General features: G+C 39.1%; 1 protein-coding gene across 1 annotated transcript in view; it reads right to left on the bottom strand.

Moving 5' to 3' along the window:
• Window positions 1-23869, bottom strand: part of NHLRC2 (NHL repeat containing 2) — a 2274872-nt gene that overhangs the window by 281580 nt on the left and 1969423 nt on the right. The window lies entirely within an intron of this gene.

A 23869-nucleotide genomic window follows, 5' to 3' on the forward strand; every position in this document is an offset into this window, starting at 1 on the left:
AGAGCACTGGAAATTTTACTGATAGCAAAGACTGAAACCTGGATGGATACAGCAAAAAAGAACTAGTGTACACAGAGGAAGTGTGTGTTAATGTAGCTGATACATGACATTAGTGTGTGTGTATGTGTGTGCACCCAAGGATGATGGAACCATATGCCAAGGGGGTCGAGTGACCACTACCATAAACACTTTCTAAAGACTACTAGTCTGTGTCCTTGCCTGACTTATTGGCTAAAAAAACACTTAACTACTGTAGCAGAAAATTAAGAAACAAGGTTATTTCTTAATTTTCGGCTGCAGTACTTGAATAAATGTTTTGCGATCTGGAACAAAAAAAGGAAAAGTGATGGAAACGTTCACTGTTGTTCCTGCCTGCACCTGCATGTTATTGGTTGACTGGGTAGATGCAAATGCAGTGCTGATACCATGCCTGGTTTAAAAGCAAAAGATATTCTATTTACTAAGCTTTACAGTGAAAAACAAGTTATTAGAGGATCCCAGTGATTTCCAAAAGCAGATGCAAATGGAAAGTTAGTGAAGTCCATTTCATTTAGGTACCTAAACAGAATGTGAACATGTTGTTTTCAGCAAAGGTCATCAGCAAAATCCTTTTCTGTCCAAAAGACATTCTCTGATGCAGTGCATGACAGGCAAACATTTAAAATCACCTCTGGATTTACAGCATTTGTAGTCACAATACAAAAGTTCAGAGATTGTGCTGGATTGAGATGTGCTTACTATTGATTGATTGTTTGTGGGTCCCAAAACTGTAGAAACCCCAGAAGACATGCTTTCAAATAAAACTACATTACTAATACAAGGAAAACTGTAAAAAGCTAAATAATCGCAACAGTTTCATTAAGTTGTTTGTTACAGGGTTTTAAAAAGCTTTACTGAGTGTTTGCAAACCAATTAATCATAAGATCATTAGACTACCAGAACAGTTTGTTCTCTTTCACTATTACTTTGACTCTCCCAAAGTGTCTCCCGCTGACTTGAAGCAACTCCATTCTTATAGTTGTTTTGGGTGGCACTTTACCAGTTATCTGGATTATGGTCACCTAAAGGGTCCCTGGTACATTCTCTTTTTAAGACATCATCCACTGGTAAAAGGAACATGGCCCAATTAGATGTCACAGAGTTTTTATTCTTAGACGTGTTCTCTAGATAAGGTTCTGCTAAAGGCTCTGCAAATGAATCAAGACTCAAAATCCTCTTCGACGTAGGCGTGCAGTCCAAGTCGCATTTACACAGGCCACCTGATAAATCAAGATTTTTGACTGCAATCCCACAAGTTTGCGGTAAACCTCTCGAAGACGCCTCATGATGTCAATATTTGTGAGATTTTTTTTTTTTGTTTAAACATGGAAAACCAATAAGCATTTTTGGAGGCACAGTACAAAGTTTCCAAACCCTAGAGACACACACATGGGCATCCTTAAAACAAGTGGCATTGCAACAGCAAGTGACTGAGTTTGGAGAACTAACAGATGGGAAAGCCTCAGCAACAATTTGTGATCTAGTCATTCTGTGCACATCCTCTGTCATTAACCTCTGTTACATTTGTTGGCTTGGCATACTTACCCTAGCGGCTCATAGGAGGATCACCGTTACCAAACATTTTTAATACAAGAAAAACCTACAGGGCTGGCTTCTTCCTCAGGAGGAACTTGTCCATCTGTGGACCATACTGATAAATCCTGTAGTCTGTTTATGTCCTTTTATCATGTTAAACTTCTGGACATAGTGCCTGCAATCTGTTCCAGTACCCTGTTCATATACCTTTGTTATAGACTGCTTCTCTCCATGCAACTTGCAGTGTCGCGTTTTGCCCTTTTTGGCCCGATGAATTTGGAAACTCTTGCAAGAGAAGCACCTAAGAACATGAAACTCCTAAACCTTAATCAGACATTTAGCTGCAGTCTTCCTTCCAAAATAAGCCTAGGTTTTATTTTGTTGTTCACAGCATGATGCACAAATGACAAAGACAGCTTGTAAATTTTGCCCTAACTTACATATACTGCATTAAAACATCCTCTAAGGCATATAAATTTGCACGGCACTTGGCTAGGCTTATAAAGGTTGTTATCCTAGTATATACGTATGAGCATATGAATGAGAACTTACGATTCAAAGCTCTCCTGTGAAAACTAAGAACTTTATTACAAGAACCAGGATCCATCAGGCCTCCAAACCCCAATTTATTTCTGCCTTTAACTTCCTAAAAGTAACTCCCACTCTCTCTACACAAAATGCCAAACTGCAATCGCTTGAATTTTGTGACCTTTCCTGCACCCAGTGTAATTGAAACTTGACACAAGGATGTGTGGTCTTGCATGAGACCTCTTATTTCTTTAACATCTTCTACAGTAACAGAATGCTTGATACATATCGAGATGCAGTAGTTGTAATTCTTCTTAGAAATGTCCTCAGTGTCATCATCGTCTTCTTTCGGCTGTTCCCATTAGGGGTCGCCACAGTGGATCTTCTGTTTCCATTTCTTCCTGTCCTCTGCATCATGCTCTTTCACACCAACTGCCTGCATGTCCTCTCTCACCACATCCATAAACCTTACCTTAGGCCTTCCTCTTTTCCTCTTACCTGGCAGCTCCATCCTTAACATCCTTTTCCCAATATACCCAGCATCCCTCCTCAGCACATGTCCAAACCAACGCAATCTCGCCTCTCTTGCTTTGTCTCCAAACTGTCCAACCTGAGCTGACCCTCTAATATACTGATTCCTAATCCTGTCCATCCTAGTCACACCCAGTGCAAATCTTAACATCTTTAACTCTGCCACATCCAGCTCTGACTCCTGCCTTTTCGTCAATGCCACCATCTCCAACCCATATAACATAGCTGGTCTCACTACCCTCTTGTAGACCTTTCCTTTCACTCTTACTGGTACCCGTCTGTCACAAATCACTCCTGACACTCTTCTCCACCCATTCCACCCTGTCTGTACTCTCTTCTTCACCTCTCTTTCACACTCACCATTACTCTGAACTGTTGATCCCAAGTACTTAAACTCATCCACCTTTACCAACTACACTCCCTGCATCCTCACCATTCCTCTACCCTCCCTTACATTTACACACATATATTCTGTTTTAGCCCTGCTGACCTTTATTCCTCTCCTCTCTAAAGCACATCTCCACCTCTCCAGGGTCTCCTCAACCTGGTCCCTACTCTCACTACATATCACGTCAGCTGCAAACATCATAGTCCACGAGGCCTCCTGTCTGATCTCATCTGTCAACCTGTTCATCACCACTGCAAATAAGAAAGGGCTCAGAGCTGATCCTTGATGTAATCCCACCTCCACCTTAAACGTATCTGTCACTCCCACCGCAGTTCTCACCAATGTCACACTACCCTCGTACATATCCTGTACCACTCTTACATACTTCTCTGCCACTCCCGACTTCCTCATACAATACCACAACTCCTCTCTAGGCACCCTGTCATATGCTTTCTCTAAGTCCACAAAGACACAATGCAACTCCTCCTGACCTTCTCTGTATTTCTCCAGCAACACTCTCAGAGCAAATATTGCATCTGTAGTGCTCTTTCCTGGCATTAAACCATACTGCTGATCACTAATGATCACCTCCTTCTTAACCTAGCTTCCACTACTTTTTCCCACAACTTCAAGCTGAGTATAATGGAATAAAAATGTAAACTGCATTTCTAATAGAAAATTACTGCACTGTTGTTACTTTGAATAAATATTGAATAGTCTCATTAATAATAGTTGTTAAAATATCATTTTGTATAGTTTACAGTGTTATGCTCAGGATTTTAACATTTCGAAACTCACTAAATAGTGAAAAAAGGTTTGAATGGGTAAACTAAATTTACTGTGCAATAAAAGAACAAAATGTATTCCTCCAGTTCTGAAAAATAAAATATAAAATCATTCACTGGCTACTTACATGAAGAGAGTTTAGTGCAAACTACGATTTCAGACATAACGTTTACCTTTTGGGTTCTATTGATTATAGTAAAATTTACAGTGTAATTTATTAAAAAACTTATAAAAAATAACTTGGATTGCATGTCCAAAGTAAAAATATATTTAATAAGCCCAGAATCTACTTTATATCAAGAATGTAGAAACTTCTAGAAATCTTTAATGGAGCAGTATGAAAAAGAACACATGCAGGCATCTACTCATTCAAAACCTATTACGGCAGAACATAATCATCCACAAAAACAGTTCCTTGTCATTTATGACATTAATAATTTGAGCATACATTTGCATGCAAAGCTAAGAACAAGAAAAGAAAATTGTAATAAATGTCAGGTAACACAGAAGTGTTGCCCTCTCCCCAGCTTTTTCCAAAATTGGGTGCAGGTTACCAGGAAAATATAAACAATTAATCTGTTTACCGATCAGCACTCTGACCTGTTTCAAAATGATGATTTAGTCTATGATTAAGGTAAGTACAGTTCTAATAAAAATAAACTGCTTACACTAAAGCAGGGACTATCTTTGGATTCCTCATATCACCTACAGTTCATAAGACCCCCAACCTAGATTTGATAAAGTGGACAAAAAAAAAAGCTACAGATTTGTCTGGTACACTCACCATATTGTTTACAAAATCTTACACTACAACAGTACAGTGGTTCTGAAATCTGCCTACATTAAATCTGTGTTTAAGAACACAAGAGAGTACATCATTAGAAACAAACAAAGCAGAACAAAAAAAAAAAACAGTATAGGTCTACAAGTGTCTAGCCCAATGTGGAGAAAATCACAAACATATTGCTTCTGAAAGCTTTATATACCAAACTAATAACAGGGTTATCACAATATAGTTATCTTAACAGAAAAACATGTCAAATAATTCTTAGAATCTGTTTTCTATGACAACATGATTTAAGTGGCAGAGAAAAATCATCAAACTGATATGATATAATATAATATGACATAACATAATATGATATAATATAATATAGCATAACATAACAAAGTTATAACAATGTTTTTGACTCAGCTGACCATAACTTAGTGATTGACTGACTGCATAAGATACGGCTAGCTAAATAAATCATGGTCTGTTTGACTGAATGTTTAAAACAACAGAGAATGGTGCATGGAATACTATGGGGTATGACTAGACTGGAGCATACGTTTAAAACAGAAATCCCCTAGAGGTCAGTCATTCCCCCTCTGTTTATTAAATATTTAAGTGCCTTACTGTCTAATAAACAGCTCTGCTTTCTATGCTTCGTATGGTAATGATATCAGATTAGGTTATATTATTACCCATTCATGGGGTGTAGAAGTACTTCAACCATCCCTCTACAAATTAAAAATACGAGTTCAAACATGTCTTAGATTGAATAGTAAAAAAACATGCCAAATATGTGCCCTTCAAGAAAAAAAAAAAGATTGTCCCAAAATACTATAGCCATAGTCTGGAAACTGAAAGGTGAATGAAGTTGGAGATGTAGGGGTTACATCCGACCAAAAACTATCATTTAAAATCCATATAGACACTATCTGCAAAACTAGCTATAGAAGCAAATGTTGCAAGTCTGTGGTTATTCCAGAAGAAACTCTGTAAGTTCAGTAAGCTCCAATATAGAATACAAAGGTATCTCTAGTCACCTTATAGTAAGACAAATTACACAGGTTTAAAGATTTCAGCATATTTGAACAGAAAAGTTAGGTGTGTAAGGGGCATGTCACAGAATGACAGACTGACTGCCCTGGGTCTATATTCCCTAAAGTACAAAAGACATAATAACAACATTCACAAAATCTGTACCAATGCTTTCATTTTTCAGTTTTTGGATTACATAAGGTTCTTGGCAAGAAGCCAGTTGAACTGAACTAACCATATATAAAAGGAGAACTACACATTAGTTTTCTGAATCAGTTTTAGAAAAACTTAAACAATTACCTGAACATGTTAAAGATTCTTCTAACAATACCCTATTCAAGAATAAACCAAATTCTTTTTACGGTTCTAAACGCTTTTAATTACAACGGGTAGGTGTTATTGACTTTTTCCCCTTCCTAAGCTTTGAACTTTAAACTCTTATAGAAATATATATAAAATGTGCATTTGTGAGTGCATGCAAGTGAGCATGTGTGTGCGTGGGTGAGATACAACTGCATGCTGCATATTTCTGTGCATATGTGTGTATGTATATCAGTATTATTGTCTGCTTTTAGTGTGTGTGTGTGTGTGTGTGTGTGTGTGTGTGTGTGTGTGTGTGTGTGTGTGTGTGTGTGTATACATATGTTTGTGTGGTTGTGTATGTGTTGGTATGTATTCTTCTGTCACTCTGTGAGTGCATGTGAATGTGTATCATGTGTACGTATATTGTATATGTATATGTGCATACATGTGCATGCGTTGGTAATCAGTTACAGAATAAAACATTCAAAAATAGGACTGATCTCTGGAGCTACCAGCAGCATGCTTTGAGTATCATGTGTTTGTAGTATGCAACAAATTCATAACAGTTAACCTTTTCTTACACACGTCATGTGCTTACAACAGATTTCTAGCACAATACTTCTCTGCTAAAAAGCCCTTTTCCCACCTAATCCTTCACGGGATACAAACTTATGCAGATATTTGCATTGCATTTGTATCAACAATGGAGGAATGAAGCCAAGTTTGGAGCAGGTAGGTAGAAGGCGGACTGCTTAAATCTTGTTTTTCTAATCGCCCTTTATAGGTACCAGAGGGTATCAAAGGTGTTAGAATCTACTGGGTAAAGTAGGTAGTATTTGCTATCAACCCTGCACAGGCCAAAAACATTCCCATTTTTCAACAACCCCAGAGAGTGAGAATAAATGGCATGCATCCTTCCGTCAAGAGGTCTTTTATCTCATATTCAGGAAGATGGGGCTAAAATGTAGCACAAGGACCTGTGTTATTGATGCACTACTTGAATAATATCTAATCATTTACTTTCTGTAATTCTTTGTGAGGGGAGCACGTCCATTAACAAGTTTTTGTAGTGCTACACAAGGCAGGTGGGGGGGATATGAGGAGCCTAGGTCCATTTAAAAAGCACAGCAGAAAAAAGAATTATCATATGCTAACATATTGCTGTGATTTGCTTTTATCAAAGTAGAATTCCCAGAACACATTTACACAAGTTCACTGCATGAGGCATTTTACGCTACACTTTTGTCCCTGATGGCTGATGTATTTTGGGATTTGAATATCAACTTAGATGAAGGACAGTTTGTTCCTAGCTGGCTTTTCTCATATAGCTGGCAAGACAGGGATAATCACTAGCCCTTCAGGGCTTAAATATAAAATGGACAATCAGATTCTGACTGGCAAAATCCTCTCTGATCTTTGGCATGTGTCACTGCTCTAGCTCTATGTTGTGACTGTACTGAAATTAGTCATTTAAGGTTTGCACACTTGCATTGCCTCGTGTCTTTTGCTATTATCTTACTACAGTTTGTTTTACTTTAAATTTGTTTTATTTACAAGTCGTTCTCTCTTAGAATTGTAAAACTTCTTGGTTAGGTCAGTTAGTAAAGATGTGTCTTCCATTCTCTAAATGATTGCAAAGGGATTAAGTCTAGCTGATTTGTGGGAGGAGGTAAGCAAAACAGGGAAAGGGTTTCATCTTTGAGAGCGTCCAGTGTTCTGGAACTGCTGCTGTTGTGTGACTATTTTGAAATTCTTTATTTAAGGTTTGCATGTTTGCGCTTTTTTTTCTGTGTCTTTTGCTCTTATTTTATTGCAGCTGGTTTTACTTTAAATGTGTTTTCTCTTGGAATTTTAAAAGTTGTTAGTTAATGCTAGTTAACAAAGACTTGCCTTCTATTCTCTCACATCAAACGGATTAAGTCTTGCTGATTTGTAGGAGGAACTGAGTAGTAGTAGTACTTTTTTTTCATGGCATGTAAAACGAGAAAAGATATTAATTAGTGGGAACCGCCACTGCCAAATCCAAACAAAAATACCACTAAACAAATTTCCAAAGGATCTGTACATGAAAGAAGTGGGCACAAGCAAAATGGGAAAAGATATTAATCGTTGGGAACTGCCACTGCTCTGAAACTGCTGCTGTTATATGGCTGTTCTTTCACCTAACCTGGCCCTGTTGCAAAGGCTCTTGAGTTGCCTTCCTCTCCTGTAAATTTGACTTCTGGAAGCTTCTCACAGCCTCATATCATCTGCTCATACTAGTCAGCACTAGAAAATCAAACTGGAAGGTCTCTACCCTTAGACTGTTAAACTATTGAGTTACCTTCTGTTTCATAACTTCCAACCTGCTAGTGTACACTGCAATAGCTAGAGTATTGACCCATTTTCTCAGATATGACTATCTGCTTCTTAGGAATACCTTAAAAATGTTGTTCCTGTTTTCTTTCTGGTGGAGAAAGAGTAGAGGGACATCATTTCCTAGAGACTATACATCGCTGGGATTAGGGGAATTCATTCCTCACTGATTCTGGTAGACCAGTGTTGTGTATGTGTGTTTGCATAAGTGTGAGTGTGTGTGTGTGTGTGTGTGTGTGTGTGTGTGTGTGTGTGTGTGTGTGTGTGTGTGTGAGAGTGCATGCGTGTGCATGTGTGTGAATGTGTGTGTGTGTGTGTGTGCATGCGTGTGCATGTGTGTGAATGTGTGTGTGTGTGTGTATGTGTGAGTGCATGTGAGTGCATGCGTGTGCATGTGTGTGTGTGTGAGTGCATGTGAGTGAGTGCGTGTGTGTGTGTGTGTGAGTGCATGTGAGTGAGTGCGTGCGTGTGTGTGTGTGTATGTGTGTGTGTGTGTGTGTGTGTGTGTGTGTGTGTGTGTGTGTGTGTGTGTGTACATCCTTGTGGTTTCATACCTGCTTTTCCAGAATGCCCCTGACGTTTTCTCATTTTTTCATTTGTTCTTCATAAAATTTTTGATTTTCTGGTAAATCACTGAAGATTTCAAATAAATCAGTAATGCTAGACATTAGAGTTTCATACTTCTTAATGTTCCAAGATGCATTAACCTTCTAAGTGAAGTATGGAGGGAACAATATTTCAGTTGTACCTGATTTTGCAAAATGTCTCAAATTTGTGCCAACTCTCTAATTTTCTGATAAATCACTCAGGAGAAGAGGCAAATTAATAATGCTAGACATAAGAATTTCACAGTGTTTTATTGTTCAGAAAATGCATGCTGGTGCAAAACCTGTTGCTGTATTATTTTTTAAGTGAATTAAAGTAATAGACATTAATTTTCCTTGATTTTTCTTTCCCATTGGTTTTGGCCATGTTCAGAATTCTTGAGGAAGGAAGTTGAGAGTTACGCATGGAACACCATGTCAATTATGCTAAAGGTTAAAAAAGAAAAGCTAAAAGGCCGTATATGTCAGCTGTTATCACTGCCCACAATTTTAGCAGGCTTCACGCCATGATTAAAAAATGTACCTGCAAAACAGCTCTACAATTTCTGAAAGTCTCTACTTAAATTACTACTATTCTATAGATGACCTGGAAATTAACATAAGGAGTTGTTAAAGGTAATCAATTGCAGGCACTTACCCTGCATAATAATAAGACATGGGCTGGCTACCCATGTCCTGTTACTATGATCAGAAAAGATGAAATTGTTGGCCACTGCACATATTTATAGATTCACTGATTCACATCATCATACAAGGCAGAGTTAGCTGTTGTCAGCACAAACCCTTAAGGGGCACGTCCTGAATCCAGAAATGACAGGATGCCTATGAATTTACAGATGCCCATCTAATTGTCAAGGCTGAATCAAGTCTTTAGTTTGAGTGTTTTTGGAACATTTTTTTTTCTGGGGGTGTAGGACATTAGTAATACAGAATGGTAGACATAAATCACAGTACAGGACCCTATACAAGGCACAATACAGAGAAAGAGTTTCAAGTCTGTCTTGGTAAATGAGGGTCTCTTGTTCATAAGTACTAGGGTTATTTTAAACCTAAACAGTTTCCCTTCTTGTGCTCAGATTAACTTATCCCATGTGGTTGGAGATTGGTCTTACCTACCCATCCCATTGTCAATAATTATATATTAAGGGGATCATAAAATAGATAATCTGAAGGGAACCATTTACTGGGATAAAGAATTTAGGAGTTGGTTATGTCCATTAGTACTACAGGGGGCAGTCCTGGGGTAAATTTTCTGTTTCCCTAACACAGATACAAGTGGCGCTTGAATATGGACAGGGAATTTGTTTTATGTGGATGGGGAGTCTGTTCCAGAGCAGCAGTATCCTCTGTGAGTTATACCTCCTCTCCAAACCATTCTGTTGATGTTGCAGAAGAGATTTAGATCCCTAGACTGAGTATTTCTGATGCTATTTGCCTTAATGATGTGCAGTAAATCCATCAGTGGGTGATGCAGTGATGCAGTGGTTAGCGCTGTCATCTCACAGCAACAGGTTTTCTGGTTCGATTCTCGGCTGGGGTGCCTTTTGTGCACAGTCTGCATGTCTTTCCTGTATTTGCGGTTTCCTCCCACATTCCAAAGACATGTGTCTGCAGTGGTTATCCCCGGGCCTCCACTGAAAATGGGCTCTGTCCGAGTTGGAATTTCCTGGTAAACAAATGTTAAATAAATAAATAAATATTGGGTCAAAGAATGCCTTGTAAGCCAGACACATGTCATCTCTTAGCAGTCTTGAGTATAGTGACAGGGCTTTGAGTCAGTTTATGTAGAGCATGTTGTTTATGTCTTGTAACTTTTTAGTAGGGTATCTCTGTAGGCATTCCAGTTGTTGCATGTGACTGGACAGATAAATGCCAAAGGGGGCATTATATCCAAAGATTGGCCTAATGAGGGCTGAGTAAAGGGAGACAATTATATCCCTAGATCTAGATAGAATCCCTTTTCTTTATAAACTGTCCAGTATAAAATGAATTTCTTCCAACAATGGACACATATTGGTCATAACTTCGGTCAGTGTCCACATAAGTTCCCAAACCCAAACAACTGGGTCAACTCTTTGGGCATATTGTTAATGTGGTATTTCCCTGGAGCAGATGACTTCCAAAAGGATACTACATTTTTTTTTTGGCATTTAGTTTCAATCCATGATTTTGGCACCAATTATTTATTTGAGGCAAACCTTCCTGCAGGATGGCTAAGTCATTTGGGCATTCAATGACTGCTCCTAGCTTGCAGTCATCTGCAAACTTAATCAGACAGAGCACTTTAGCAGTTTATTTAGCCTTTCTACTATTCCTGAGTGGGGAAATGTGTCAAAAAAGTTGGTTAGGTCAAGGTATGCAGTGTGTATCGTTTTAACTTCATCCATTGCTTTGGTGACCTTTCCAAAAAAATCCACCAGGTTGAGTAAGCATGATCTGCCTTTGACAAATCCAAAATGAGGCAAGTCCAGTGTTTGGAGGTTCCCTATGTCCTGACTGATTAGTTCCATTCCATGAGAAGTCTTTCTATGGCTTTAAATATGAGGCCGGTTAGACTAATGGGTCTGTAACTGCCTGGGTTTGTGGAAGGTCCTCCCTTATGCAGCGGAATGGTTGTAACTGTTCTCCTTTCCCTTGGTACAAAACCAGTATGGAGGCTTGAGGGTGAACAGTGTTGTTAGGGATGTGGCTAATTCATGTTTCATACTATCTGAGATGCATCCACGGATATTGTCAGAACCCATCAATGCAGTATTTTCGCTCTTGATGCCACTTTTAGGACATGGTCTTGTGAGACAGTTGGAGGTCAGCCAGTTTTGGGCATATTTTAAGGGGCAGAAGGAAGAGGTAAAGAGCTAAATTTATTGGCCAGTAGGTTCACTATATCTTCAGCTTCAGTGCAGGTAAGACTGTTCACAAGCAGCTCAGCACATTGTTGCACGGTGCTTTTGAGATTACGAACATAACTAAACAATGCCTTGTGACTGGCTTTGTCTTGTGTAGCTATTTTAGCCACACACATGGCTTTAGTGGATTTTATCAAGCTCCTGAATTGTTTATTTAATTGACAAAGACTATACCATTCTGGGAATTGCTGTTCTTACTTTGGTCAAAATTATTTTCCTTTTTTTTTTAAAACATTTCATCTGTTTGGTGATCTTTTAAGTTTTGAAGCCCTGGAGACTTTGTAGCGACATAATGTGTTTGGACAGATTCATACAAAACCTGGCACTAAATTCCATACCTGGTCTGTTCAGGATAGACTATAGAAGAAAGATAACTGCTTTTGACTTGGATGAAATAGCTTGACGTACTATTGTGAAAGAACATCTGTGGGACTGGATGTTATGATATGGCATACCGGCTTGTCACAGTACTGCTTTATGCATGAAGGCCTTGTGGCCGTTCTACAGAGCCTTGCTGCATTTCAGAATTGTAACCTGATGCCAGTCTGTGTGATATAATAAGAGATAATGTATTGTACATATTATTAGGGGTAGTGTAATTCAGTGCTCTGGCATAACCTATATCTTTTTGTGGGGGAGAGCTATGCAGAATGGCTCTGGTGTATACAAATTGTAAATTCTTGACTACACCTCTGGTTGACACCTTATATTTTTGCCTTGTACCTCATAAAATTTTAAGCCACTGAGGATTAAAGTCAGTCAGTAATGCCAGTCATTACAGTTTCATCCTTTGTGTTCTTCAAAACATGCATGTTGATATAAAACCTGTTACATTAACTTTTTAAGTGAATTAGAGTAATATTTAAATATTGTCCTTGACTGTGCCTTTATTCCTCCATTATTTTAGCTTTGTCCACAATTCTTCAGCAATGGAGTTGAGACAGAAGGAAACTTTGCCAAGAGATTTATGCAATCACCTTATTTCTGAAAAGACACTAGTCCTGCAGCTTGTCTTAGTATTGTTGTCTTGCAATTAAAACAGGTTAGAGAATAAATCTTTTTTTCTTAACAGTTTCAGTTTGTCTTATTGCTATGTCCTAGGGACTGTTCTACTTGTGGGATGTGGGTGTTGCAGGTTTCTTAAATGGATACACTGAACCTGGGCCTGTCTATAATTCATACTGTCTTTTCTAGTACATTGGTGAGGATTGCTGACACTAATAATGACAGAAATTTGAGTTACAGACTTCATATTATTCAGAAGAACAGATAATTAGTACAAAACCTTTCCTTCTAGCCATTTTCTAAGTAAATAAGATAACAGGAATATTTCACACTTGTCAATTATTATGAACGTTTGCCTCCTCCTTTACTTTTAGCTTTCTGGGTTGTTGTGCTAAGAGGATCAGCGAAATGGCTAAGGTTCTTTTATGTGATCTGTGCATTAAAGGTACACAAAGTAATTAATCCTGCAAAACTATTTGATTTGTATGAATGTGGCTACTTTTTACCCCTTTTGGTGATTACAGATGATTACCAGAAGTGGTTATCTACAGGAAAGGGCAGTTGCTGCACAAAAGCAAATGGCACTTTGGATGATCACAATCAAGTGATCATTGCTGTAGGTTGGGCAGGTGTTGTGGGAACAGGACATACTGCCTGAATGCTCCAATCTGAAATACATTTGTTGTAATTATTTTTTCACTTTTTCTGCAGGAATCTAAATAAATGTCTGGAAAGTATTAACAGTACACATTCCCACAGCATTATACATTTGTACCATTTTTTCTTTAAATGTTAAAGAAGTCAACAAGGGGGTGATGTGCTCTTTAGCTGAAGTGAAGTAGATTACTGTGGCTGTTATTTTACCACTTTATGTCAGTCACACGAGAGGTGATTGTGCATGACAGTAAAGGACAATTACATGACTTATGCGAAACAGTCACCGACATGGCTAGTTTGGGGGAGAGGGAGTGTGGGAGATGGTTCCTTGTAGTGACAAGGGGGGGGTGAACTGTTGAGTCATTTAACTTGGCTCCCCTTCCACACAAACGGTGTGACTCAGAGAATGGTTATATTATTTAGGGGGTCTAGAGAGTGAAGCCTCTTATAATACCTAGGACAGACTTTACAGAATCCTATGAAAGATACAGCAGACAATTAGAGAGACAAAGTATGTAAAGGAGTTATGCCAAATCACTACAAATATACAATGACAGGTCATTAACATTCAAAAACGTGCATGCTGATTGGTCAGTCCAACCAGCATGCCCGTTGTAAATACAGCATATACCAATAAAAAAAGTCTGCTCACCTGGACTTTCTTACATTAATATATTCTAAGGTTTTCCAGTTTTCTTGAACTAAGAGGTCAAGACGTAAGTTATGGAAGGCAGAGAAAATACAAGGAAAATCAGGCACGTTATACAAAACTGAAGAAATGTACCCGATTTTCCTTGTATTTCTGCCCTGTCTCTCTCGTACCTCTTAAACTGTCTGGATTTCTAACTTTATTGTTTTATTTATTTATTTTTTTAAAGAAGAAGTAATGGAGCTCTTCCTTTTTCCATTGCTTGCCTTCCAGTGCACTTATGTACTACGTGAGCATGGAAACGCAAGTCCCATATGTATGCGCAGTGCATCAAGAAAGTGGCAGGATATGAAAAAATGCAGCAGAACACCACAGCACTGTTATAAAAAGACATCATTTAAGAAAAACAAGTCATTTCTTTCTTAAATAATGTTATTGTATAATAGCAATAACCAACACCGGTGTGTAATATATTGAAGATTTACCCATGATTGCCTTTGTTTAATCATTCAGGCTTCACTCTCATGATTAAACCGCACCAACTGTAGGTAAATCTTCAATATACCACACCAATCATTGGTTGCTGCTATGGTAACCAATGCCAGGAGCATGTATATATGTCCAAGACTGAGGAGTTAAAATACATGACTGTCCTAATTGTTTCTGACTTTCCACACAATCAGACATCAGAGGTGTATGTAGAAAATGGATGTCTTTATGGAGAAGGAGTAAGAAGGTATTCGGCATCTGAAAACACATATTCATTACCTGAAAACTATCAAATAAAAATATGCTTACCAGGTAAAGTATATGTGTTTAACAATAGCAGGAAGTTGACATATGCGACTGTGAAAATATCTTTTTGGATTGTTTTCTTCTCAGTGAAACATTAGAAATATACAGAATGCAGTCATCATTTTTGGGGATATGATGCATGATGGCAAACACTAGTTATAGGATCACTTCTGACTGACTATTGATAAGTTCTTTTGTGGGAGGGATGGTAGCAGCTGTTAAAGAGCAATATGGCCATTACATTTCTGTGACTGGATGGTATTTACAGGTTTTGTACCAAACTACCTTATTAGAAGCCCATCATGTTGTTTTTTTTTTTTTTTTTTTTTTTTTATACAGTGAATTGTCTTCTGGGAACTGAAATACAGCCTCTTAAACGCAATCAGTAAACCCCACATTTCAGAAGGCGTTTCTTGTCTCAGTCTGGAAATATGTTTGCTTTCCACCTCAGTCCTCTACACAAAAGACTGGAGACAGGTGATTTATAAAAGCAAGTGGCAGATACAGGCTCACTTCTAAGTAATTACTGATATGGTTTGTTGGGGGACAGAGTCTGTCAAAGTGCCAAATGGCCATTATATTTATAGGATTCGTTCACAGTCAAAGGTAGTGTGCCCTCTGGGAAGCTGGAATTTCCACTGGGCCAGTTTGTGCTTTATACCAAATACCTTATTAGAAGTCCATAAATTTGTTATTTTGAAGTGTCTTTATGGAACTGACATATGGCTGCTTGTATACAGCTGGTAAATCTAGGCTTTCAGTGGATGTTTTAGTAATATTCTGACACTGTGCTTGATACCCCACTTGAGTGACATCTGACCTTTGGATAAAAAGGCTAGGGACTGCTGATGTATGACACAAAATGGCTGTTATAGGATCATGTTTGACTGATTATTGATACACTTTATTGGGGGGGGGGATGATAGTATCTGTCAATGAGCAATGTGACCATCAAAGGTAATTTACCACCTCCTGAGGGGTGCAGTCTCTGGGTCAGTATGTTTGTGTATTTAGCCATGGTCTCAAGCTAAATGCAAAAAAATGCGTAGTAATCCCCTTTGGAAAAAACAGAGTACCCGCAAACTACAACATAGGAGGTAATCCCCTGAAATCTGAAGAAGAAATAAGGGATCTAGGGACCCAAGTAGATAGTTAGCTTTCCTTTGATAACCATGTTGCCAAAGTGGTTAGAAAATCCTTCTATGTGACCCATCTGATCATGAAAGTGTTCGCATCAGGATGTAATGGTGCCCCTCTACTTTTCCCTCATCAGACCCATTATTGAGTACAATACACCAATTTGAATGTACCTGACTAGACATCTCCAGCAGCTGGAGAGACCACAAAGGTACCTAACCAAGAGGATTACTGGCCTCAAACAGTTGCCCTATGCAGCACGATTGAAAAAAGCTAAGACTGTTCTCTGTTGCATACCGCTTTCTCAGAGGCGATCTCTGTCTAACGTACAGAGCCATGTCCAACCCAGAATTGCTGAACATGCTCCATCTTAGCAAAACCAAATCTACTCAAGCTACACACTCTAGGGATATAAACCTCAACACAACAATGAATAGAACATGCTGGAGGGACAGATTCCCTTCGCAGTGACTTCCCTTACTATGGAACAGGGTCCCAATCTACATAAGACAGAGCCCCTCACTATCACTCTTCAAGAGGAACCTTGATGAGTGGATGGGTAACAGAAAGTTCACACCGGGGATCACACCAACAGCACTACTAGATAGGGGCCGAGGGTACTAGCTGCTAGTACAAGGGTCTAGGGAACTACTAAAGGGGCGGTGAATACCGCACAATGTGGCTGGGCTAATATATGCCTTCGGGCAGATAGCCCAGTACCAACCTATGAACCTATACCAGAGTGCCCTATTACAAGCCCCATTTATTTTTTATCAATGCACTTGTACCCCCCCCCCATTCAGACTCATTTACATTTAAGACCCTTATAAAAAGACAAAACTGCATATGTGTCTTCACAGCTGGAACTACTATCAAGTGCAACTTGTAGCTGAAGCTCCATGATATAGCAGCATTCTGAAGAAATGGCTGTAATACTTTGGTTACAGAGGAATGGGCCCTTACTGCTGGCTACACCAAGAGTCTCATCTGGATGCTCGGATTTGCTATTTGTTTCACAAATATAATTTTGCACTTTTTCAACCTGACAAACGGTACATATCTCAGTCATATCATATCACTGATGTGTTCTTATGAAATAAGAACCAAAAGTAATACTATATTTGTCATTTTTACGCTCAGCAAAGTACACACATTCCACATGCTGTGACAGGAAGTACACAGTTCAGATTCTGTTCTCTGCTTCTCCTATGGTGGTAGATGCCAGTCTATTATAAATACATAAATATTTGACCTTTTTCTATCACTAAGTGCCCCCCTCCCAAGCCTTCATCAGCTTCCGGCACCTCTGTGTGCACAGTCACAGGTATAAGTCTTTCTGTAAAAGTGAGAACCGTCAGGGAAAAAAAGAGGCTGACTGGTGGAAAGTATAAAATCAACCACACAATTCATAAAGGCAGGATGTCAATGTTAGATCGACTGTTAGTACATACTTGTCATAACTAACCTTAATATAATGTATAAGGACCTTGCTTCACATTGGTGGGTGTGTAGAATACCAAATTTGTAGCCATAATTTGAGAGGGGGCTCAAACACACATCTTGGACAGCCGCTGTAGTAAAATTACCACCACCTCCAAAGTCTACAACTAACTTGTAGTATTTCTTTAAAATTATGTACAGATGACCAAAAGGCAGTCTCAAATGACTGCAAAAAATTAACTCTCTCAAAAAGGGCAGCAGAAGCCACTACTAGTTTAGGACAATGTGACTTGATGACTCACAGAACAGCTCTCCCTCTCGAATTGTAACAAACATCCACTGTACAGCTACTGAGTTGGAAGAGGTTCAGTTTTTATTAGTAGGAAAGTACAATATGTTACTTACAAAGGTGACAAAATGCTGGTAACACTATTGGATACCTTTATTTCTGGATACATAAGCAAATAATTGTTTTCTGGGATACATTTTATGTAAAATGTGTTTCCTTTCAATCCTTAAGATGAAGCAAAAGCAGAGAACCTGACCCTTGTAGTTCATGGAGGTAAATGACATAACACTGAACAATGAAAGAAGAATTGGAAACACCACACTTCTGTCCTTAAGAAAAACAGTGTAAGGCTATGAGAATGTAACAGCTTGCAGCTCTAAAGCTCTACTTGTTAATATGAAAGACAGCTAGAGGAAGGTTTTTCAAGTTAGACTCTTCAGAGATACCATGTACACTCATTCAACAGAAGACTGTTAAGGTACTCAGAGCAAGTAGAAATCGCAGGGGGAGCAAGAAGTCTTTTTATAGGAATGAGGTGTAGAACTCTACTGAGAAATAATTTAACAGAGGCCTGGAAGCCAACAGCAGATCCTAAGGAAAGTAAGTAGATAAGGCTGAAAGATATATCTTAAAGAAATAAGATGGATCCTTAGAAAGACATTTCTAAAATAATCTAAGATCTGTGAAAGTTGAGCATACAATAGCCCACATGTACAAACTTCACAAAAATAAGACAACCTTTTCCAGTTCAACAAGCATGACTTACTAGCAGAAAGATGTCTAACTCCCTAAGAGACATGGAAGACCAAATGCAAAAATAAGCTTCTTTTGGAGAAGAACTGCAACATCTAGGCTATAAGATGAAATGCCCTTGTCACTGGATGCAGGACATTGTCCTAACACTGAAAGAGAAGGTCTTCCTCAAGAAGAAGATGTAGACAATAACAGACCATCTTTATGATACAACAGAACCATAGATGAATAGCTGATCAGAGAGAGTGCAGCTATCAGATGCTACTGAACTTTGTTCTTCCACTGCTTTTGCAGAACCCTTTAAATTAATTAATTTATTTTATTTACTTATTTGTCATTTGTTAACCGGGTTGGTCCAGCTGAGCCAAAGGCCCATTATCAGTGGAGACCTGAGGAGAAAAGCTCCAGTTACAATTACAATCATTCAAGACAAACATATATCAGAGATGGCATATAACAAGACAGCTATACAATAAAGTGAATAGGAGCAAATGTACATAAGGACACTGCTTCCCCAACATCTTTTCAGAGATTTGCAATGCTTGATCTGAAATTTGTTGTATTATGAATTCTGCAGACAGAGTTAGTATTTTCTGACTGTCATCATATCAAAAACAGTTTTTGAAAGGATTGAACCTGCACCTGTCAATCACGATCCAGACTGATTACTCAGGCATGTCTTTCAGAACAGTTTGCATCTGACAAACTGCCTGTAAATGGAGATCTGTGTGTGCATAATGGCAGCTTATAATTTTACAAAAATCTCCTGCAAAGATGATACAAATTACACACCACCTTGTTCACGTACCAAATGTCTGCCGTTTTATGTGCCACTATGCTCATGTACCACATTGATGCTGATATAACTTATGCACTACCATGTTTATGTATCACATGGCTTTTGATAAAACTTATGCACCAGTATGTTTACATACTACATCACTGTTGTTATAACTTGTGCACCACCATGTTTGTGTGCCACATACTGATGATATAACTTATGCACCACACTGTTTATGTATTACATGGCTGCTGATATAACTTATGCACCTATGTGTTCACACACACACACATGACTGCTGATATAACTTATGCACCACTGTCTTTGCATATCACATGGCTGTTACATATCACCATTTCATGTATCACATGGCTGCTGATAAAACTTATGCGCCACTGTGTTTACATAACTACATCGCTGCTGATATAACTTATGCACCAACATGTTTGTGTACCACATGCCCGCTGATTAATTGGTGCTTATTTGAAACAGTGATGACTTTAGAATGTTTATAAATGCCCTAAATGCTAGAAATACTTCCAGCAAGCAAAATGGCTCACAGTCAAGTAAAGAACAGACTTCTTACTAGGCTCTCAGCAGTTCATATTATATATAATTAAACATTCTCCCCTGAGCAGCTAAACTAATATGACACATCCGATCCTACGACCCCCAAAATCACAAACATTCAGCTCCCTCACTACTAGCCCCCAAAACTAAGTTTCACCGCACAGATCACTGCTTTTTTGTTATTGGCCCCAAATTCTGGAAATTTGTTCCCTTCTATCACAAAGAGATATCATCATGCCAAATCTTTTGGACACAGCTAAAACCTCATTGTTTGAAATTTTCTAACTGCCAGTGTTATGCTCCTGTCAACACTACCTATGCATCCTAAGCGTAGCATGTTTTGTCACTGTCTAATAACATTCTTACTTTCTATACCCCTCTAAGTGTACATCACAGTTACCTTAAGATCGGACACTGCTGTATGTAGTATATGTAACGTCTCCATAACGCATAAGTTGTATAATGTAAAGAATTACCCTTAGTTGATGCTTAACTATACTTACCTTACTATATCATTACGCTAACATTGTTGTACACATTGAATTGCACTGATGCTCTGTCTGTATTGTATAAATTCATTTTATTGCTGTACTTTTCCCCAAGCTGAGACTGAAATTGGTTATTTGTAATCAGTGTTGTACCCCAGATAACAAATTCAAATAAATTAACTTTTCTCTGAGGTGGATTAACATTAGTATGCAGAGCTACATTCCCAGGAAAGGCATATTTTGGAAATGAGCATCCAAAGTAGAGCCACGGGCACTTATCACTGGAGATGCTACAAGTTATCAGAACAAGTGATCTACCTGGATTCAACTGCACTACAACAACCCCACCATTTTTGTGGCTTCACTGATGATGACGTCAGAGAAATGGTGATCCCTTGGTCTCACAAACTGGGAGATAGGGCTGACATTTACTCATGTGCAGCCTGACATTAGCTACCACAATGATGCTAGCTGACAAACAGTCCAAAAGCAACAGAAACGTCCTTGCTGAGAGAAACTCATGTTCAGACCCGAGAAAGAAGATTGAGGAAGCTAGGGGAGTTGGCCAACTGAACACTTGCTGGAATGAATCAGCATTTTGTTATTTTGTCACCTCAAAATTAAAGAAACATGATCAGGATGAGAGGACAGGCACTACAAGCACTGCTCGATTCTGGAAATATGATTACTCAGATAAAAGTGTAGTATATCTCTAGAAGAAAGGCCTGCTCAATAATGATAACACGGGTAATATGCATGCATGGGGAGGGAAAAGAGTACTTGGACCTTAGGTGAAAATACAAAGTGAGTTTGGGAAAGTCCTTCACCCAGCAGCCGTAGTACTCTTTCTAAACCACAATATAATAACTAGAAAGGATTGTGTAATATTTAAATATTTCACAACGATAAGGATGAGCTTTGAACAAAGGTTTGTTTCCTTCCACCTATATTTGCAGTTAGCACAGAGGAACAAAGCTCTGAGTGTTATGTGACTAAATCAATACAATGTAGTAGTCAGAAGACAGAAACACCACCCAGTCTTGAGAGGGCCCAGGTCAGGCTAAAGTATGGATAAATGTGTTCAGAAAAGAAAATGTGTGCCCTTGTAATGCAGGGATGCTCAGCAAATGCAAGCAGCATCATTTATCTAGGGACTGACTAGATCCCATGAACCCCAAGTTCAAGATGAAGAATGAGTGGACAATAAGGGAAAATCACATAAAACAGGTAATGCTTCAAAACAAAAGAAGTAGAAATAAATAGCATGTCACACACAGAACTATAGCTCTGAGCTGTTAATGAGCTGCTTCCTGTGCCCAGGGTACAGGGTTTGATTCCTTCCATATTTATTTGCAGTTAGCACAGAGGAACAAAGCTCTGAGCTGTTAATGAGCTGCTTCCTGTGCCCAGGGTACAGGGTTTGATTCCTTCTACCTTTATTTGTAGTTATCATAGAGGACTAAAGCTCTGGGCTGTTAATGAGCTGGTTCCTGTGCCCAGGGTACAGGGTTTGATTCCTTCCACCTTTATTTGCAGTTATCACAGAGGACTAAAGCTCTGAGCTGTTAATGAGCTGCTTCCTGTGTCCAGGGTACAGGGTTTGATTCCTTCCACCTTTATTTGCAGTTATCACAGAGGATTAAAGCTCTGAGCTGTTAATGAGCTGATTTCTGTGTCCAGGGTACAGGGTTTGATTCCTTCCACCTTTATTTGCAGTTATCACAGAGGACTAAAGCTCTGAGCTGTTAATGAGCTGCTTCCTGTGCCCAGGGTACAGGGTTTGATTCCTTCCACCTTTATTTGTAGTTATCATAGAGGACTAAAGCTCTGAGCTGTTAATGAGCTGCTTCCTGTGCCCAGGGTACAGGGTTTGATTCCTTCCACCTTCATTTGCAGTTATCACAGAGGACTAAAGCTCTGAGCTGTTAGTGAGCTGCTTCCTGTGCCCTGGGTACAGGGTTTGATTCCTTCCACCTTCATTTGCAGTTATCACAGAGGACTAAAGCTCTGAGCTGTTAGTGAGCTGCTTCCTGTGCCCTGGGTACAGGGTTTGATTCCTACCACCTTCATTTGCAGTTATCACAGAGGACTAAAGCTCTGAGCTGTTAGTGAGCTGCTTCCTGTGCCCTGGGTACAGGGTTTGATTCCTTCCACCTTCATTTGCAGTTATCACAGAGGACTAAAGCTCTGAGCTGTTAGTGAGCTGCTTCCTGTGCCCTGGGTACAGGGTTTGATTCCTACCACCTTTATTTGCAGTTATCACAGAGGACTAAAGCTCTGAGCTGTTAATGAGCTGCTTCCTGTGCCCAGGGTACAGGGTTTGATTCCTTCCACCTTTAGTTGCAGTTAGCACAGAGGAATGCAGCTCTGAACTGTTAGAGCTGCTTCCTGTGCCCAGGGTACAGGGTTTGATTCCTTCCACCTTTATTTGCCTGCTGTGTGACTCTGAGCAATTCACTTAACCAGAAAGTGCTCCTGTGTCACCCCTGAAGAGGGAAACTTGTGTCCAGTGGACTTACCTGGTCAAGAAATACGTTAAAAAAAACCTGGAGCAAACTGAGGGATATTGAGAGAACAGTGAAGAACACAGACAGGGTGAGGTGCCTCAAGGAAAGAGGAGGTCAAGAAAATTTACTCAGGGTACTAGAGTGAGTTGTCTTTTCTTGGGACGGGAGGGAGGGATTCACAGGTGTCTGTACCTGCCAAGTTTGGGACTGTTTGAAAACTGACCGCTCAGAGACTGGTAATTCAAATGGTCAAAGCATGGAATCCCAACATTAGTTTATATTTAGGAGTCACACAACCCTTAGACTATGACATACTTTTTTTTGCTAAGGCTGAGTAACCTCACAGTGAAACTGTATAAATAGTAGGGCTGAGGGAGTTGCTGGCCTTGTTTAGCTGACCATTTGATCTCACGTTTGCTGTCAGTTGACTTTGAAACAGTAGCTATTCTGAGTGAGTCTTCACCTGACACAAGATTATCTTCTTGGAGAATCTTCATAAAAAAGAAAAAAAAAACATTCTGAAGAAATGCAGCCAATACAGGTGCTAGAAAGGTCTTCCTTTACCTGATATCAAGTTCTTCTTTCTGGGTTTATAACCCAGCCTAGGGACTGCAGAAATGGAATGACATTTTCAGATGGTACAATAACTGCTTTGGTAAGTGACACTGAATGAACAGTGTCCACATATGAGTACGTCAGCAGAAGCTTTTGCCTGATAGCATCTGTGGCCAAGGGTTAGCAGCTTGTGAAAATCCTTCAGGAGGTCACCCAGTAAAAACTAGGACCACAAATTGAATGGGCTTCTTTTTCTACTTTAAAGTTAGGGATTTCCTGTGAGGAGGAAAGAAGAGAACATCCTTGTATATAATATTCTGATGTCCCAGGATAACTAGAAGAAGCAGTGAATGTCAAAATGGCATTTTAAATTCAAGTGGCTCTTCAGTCAGGAAAATTCTTAAATGGGTGTCCCAAGTTCTGATGCAATTTTTAGAAGAAATTTTGCTGGAACAGAAA

Source organism: Protopterus annectens, chromosome 14.part0 (assembly GCF_019279795.1).
Source record: "Protopterus annectens isolate FY-2018-M chromosome 14.part0, PAN1.0, whole genome shotgun sequence".
Classification (NCBI taxonomy): domain Eukaryota; kingdom Metazoa; phylum Chordata; order Ceratodontiformes; family Protopteridae; genus Protopterus; species Protopterus annectens.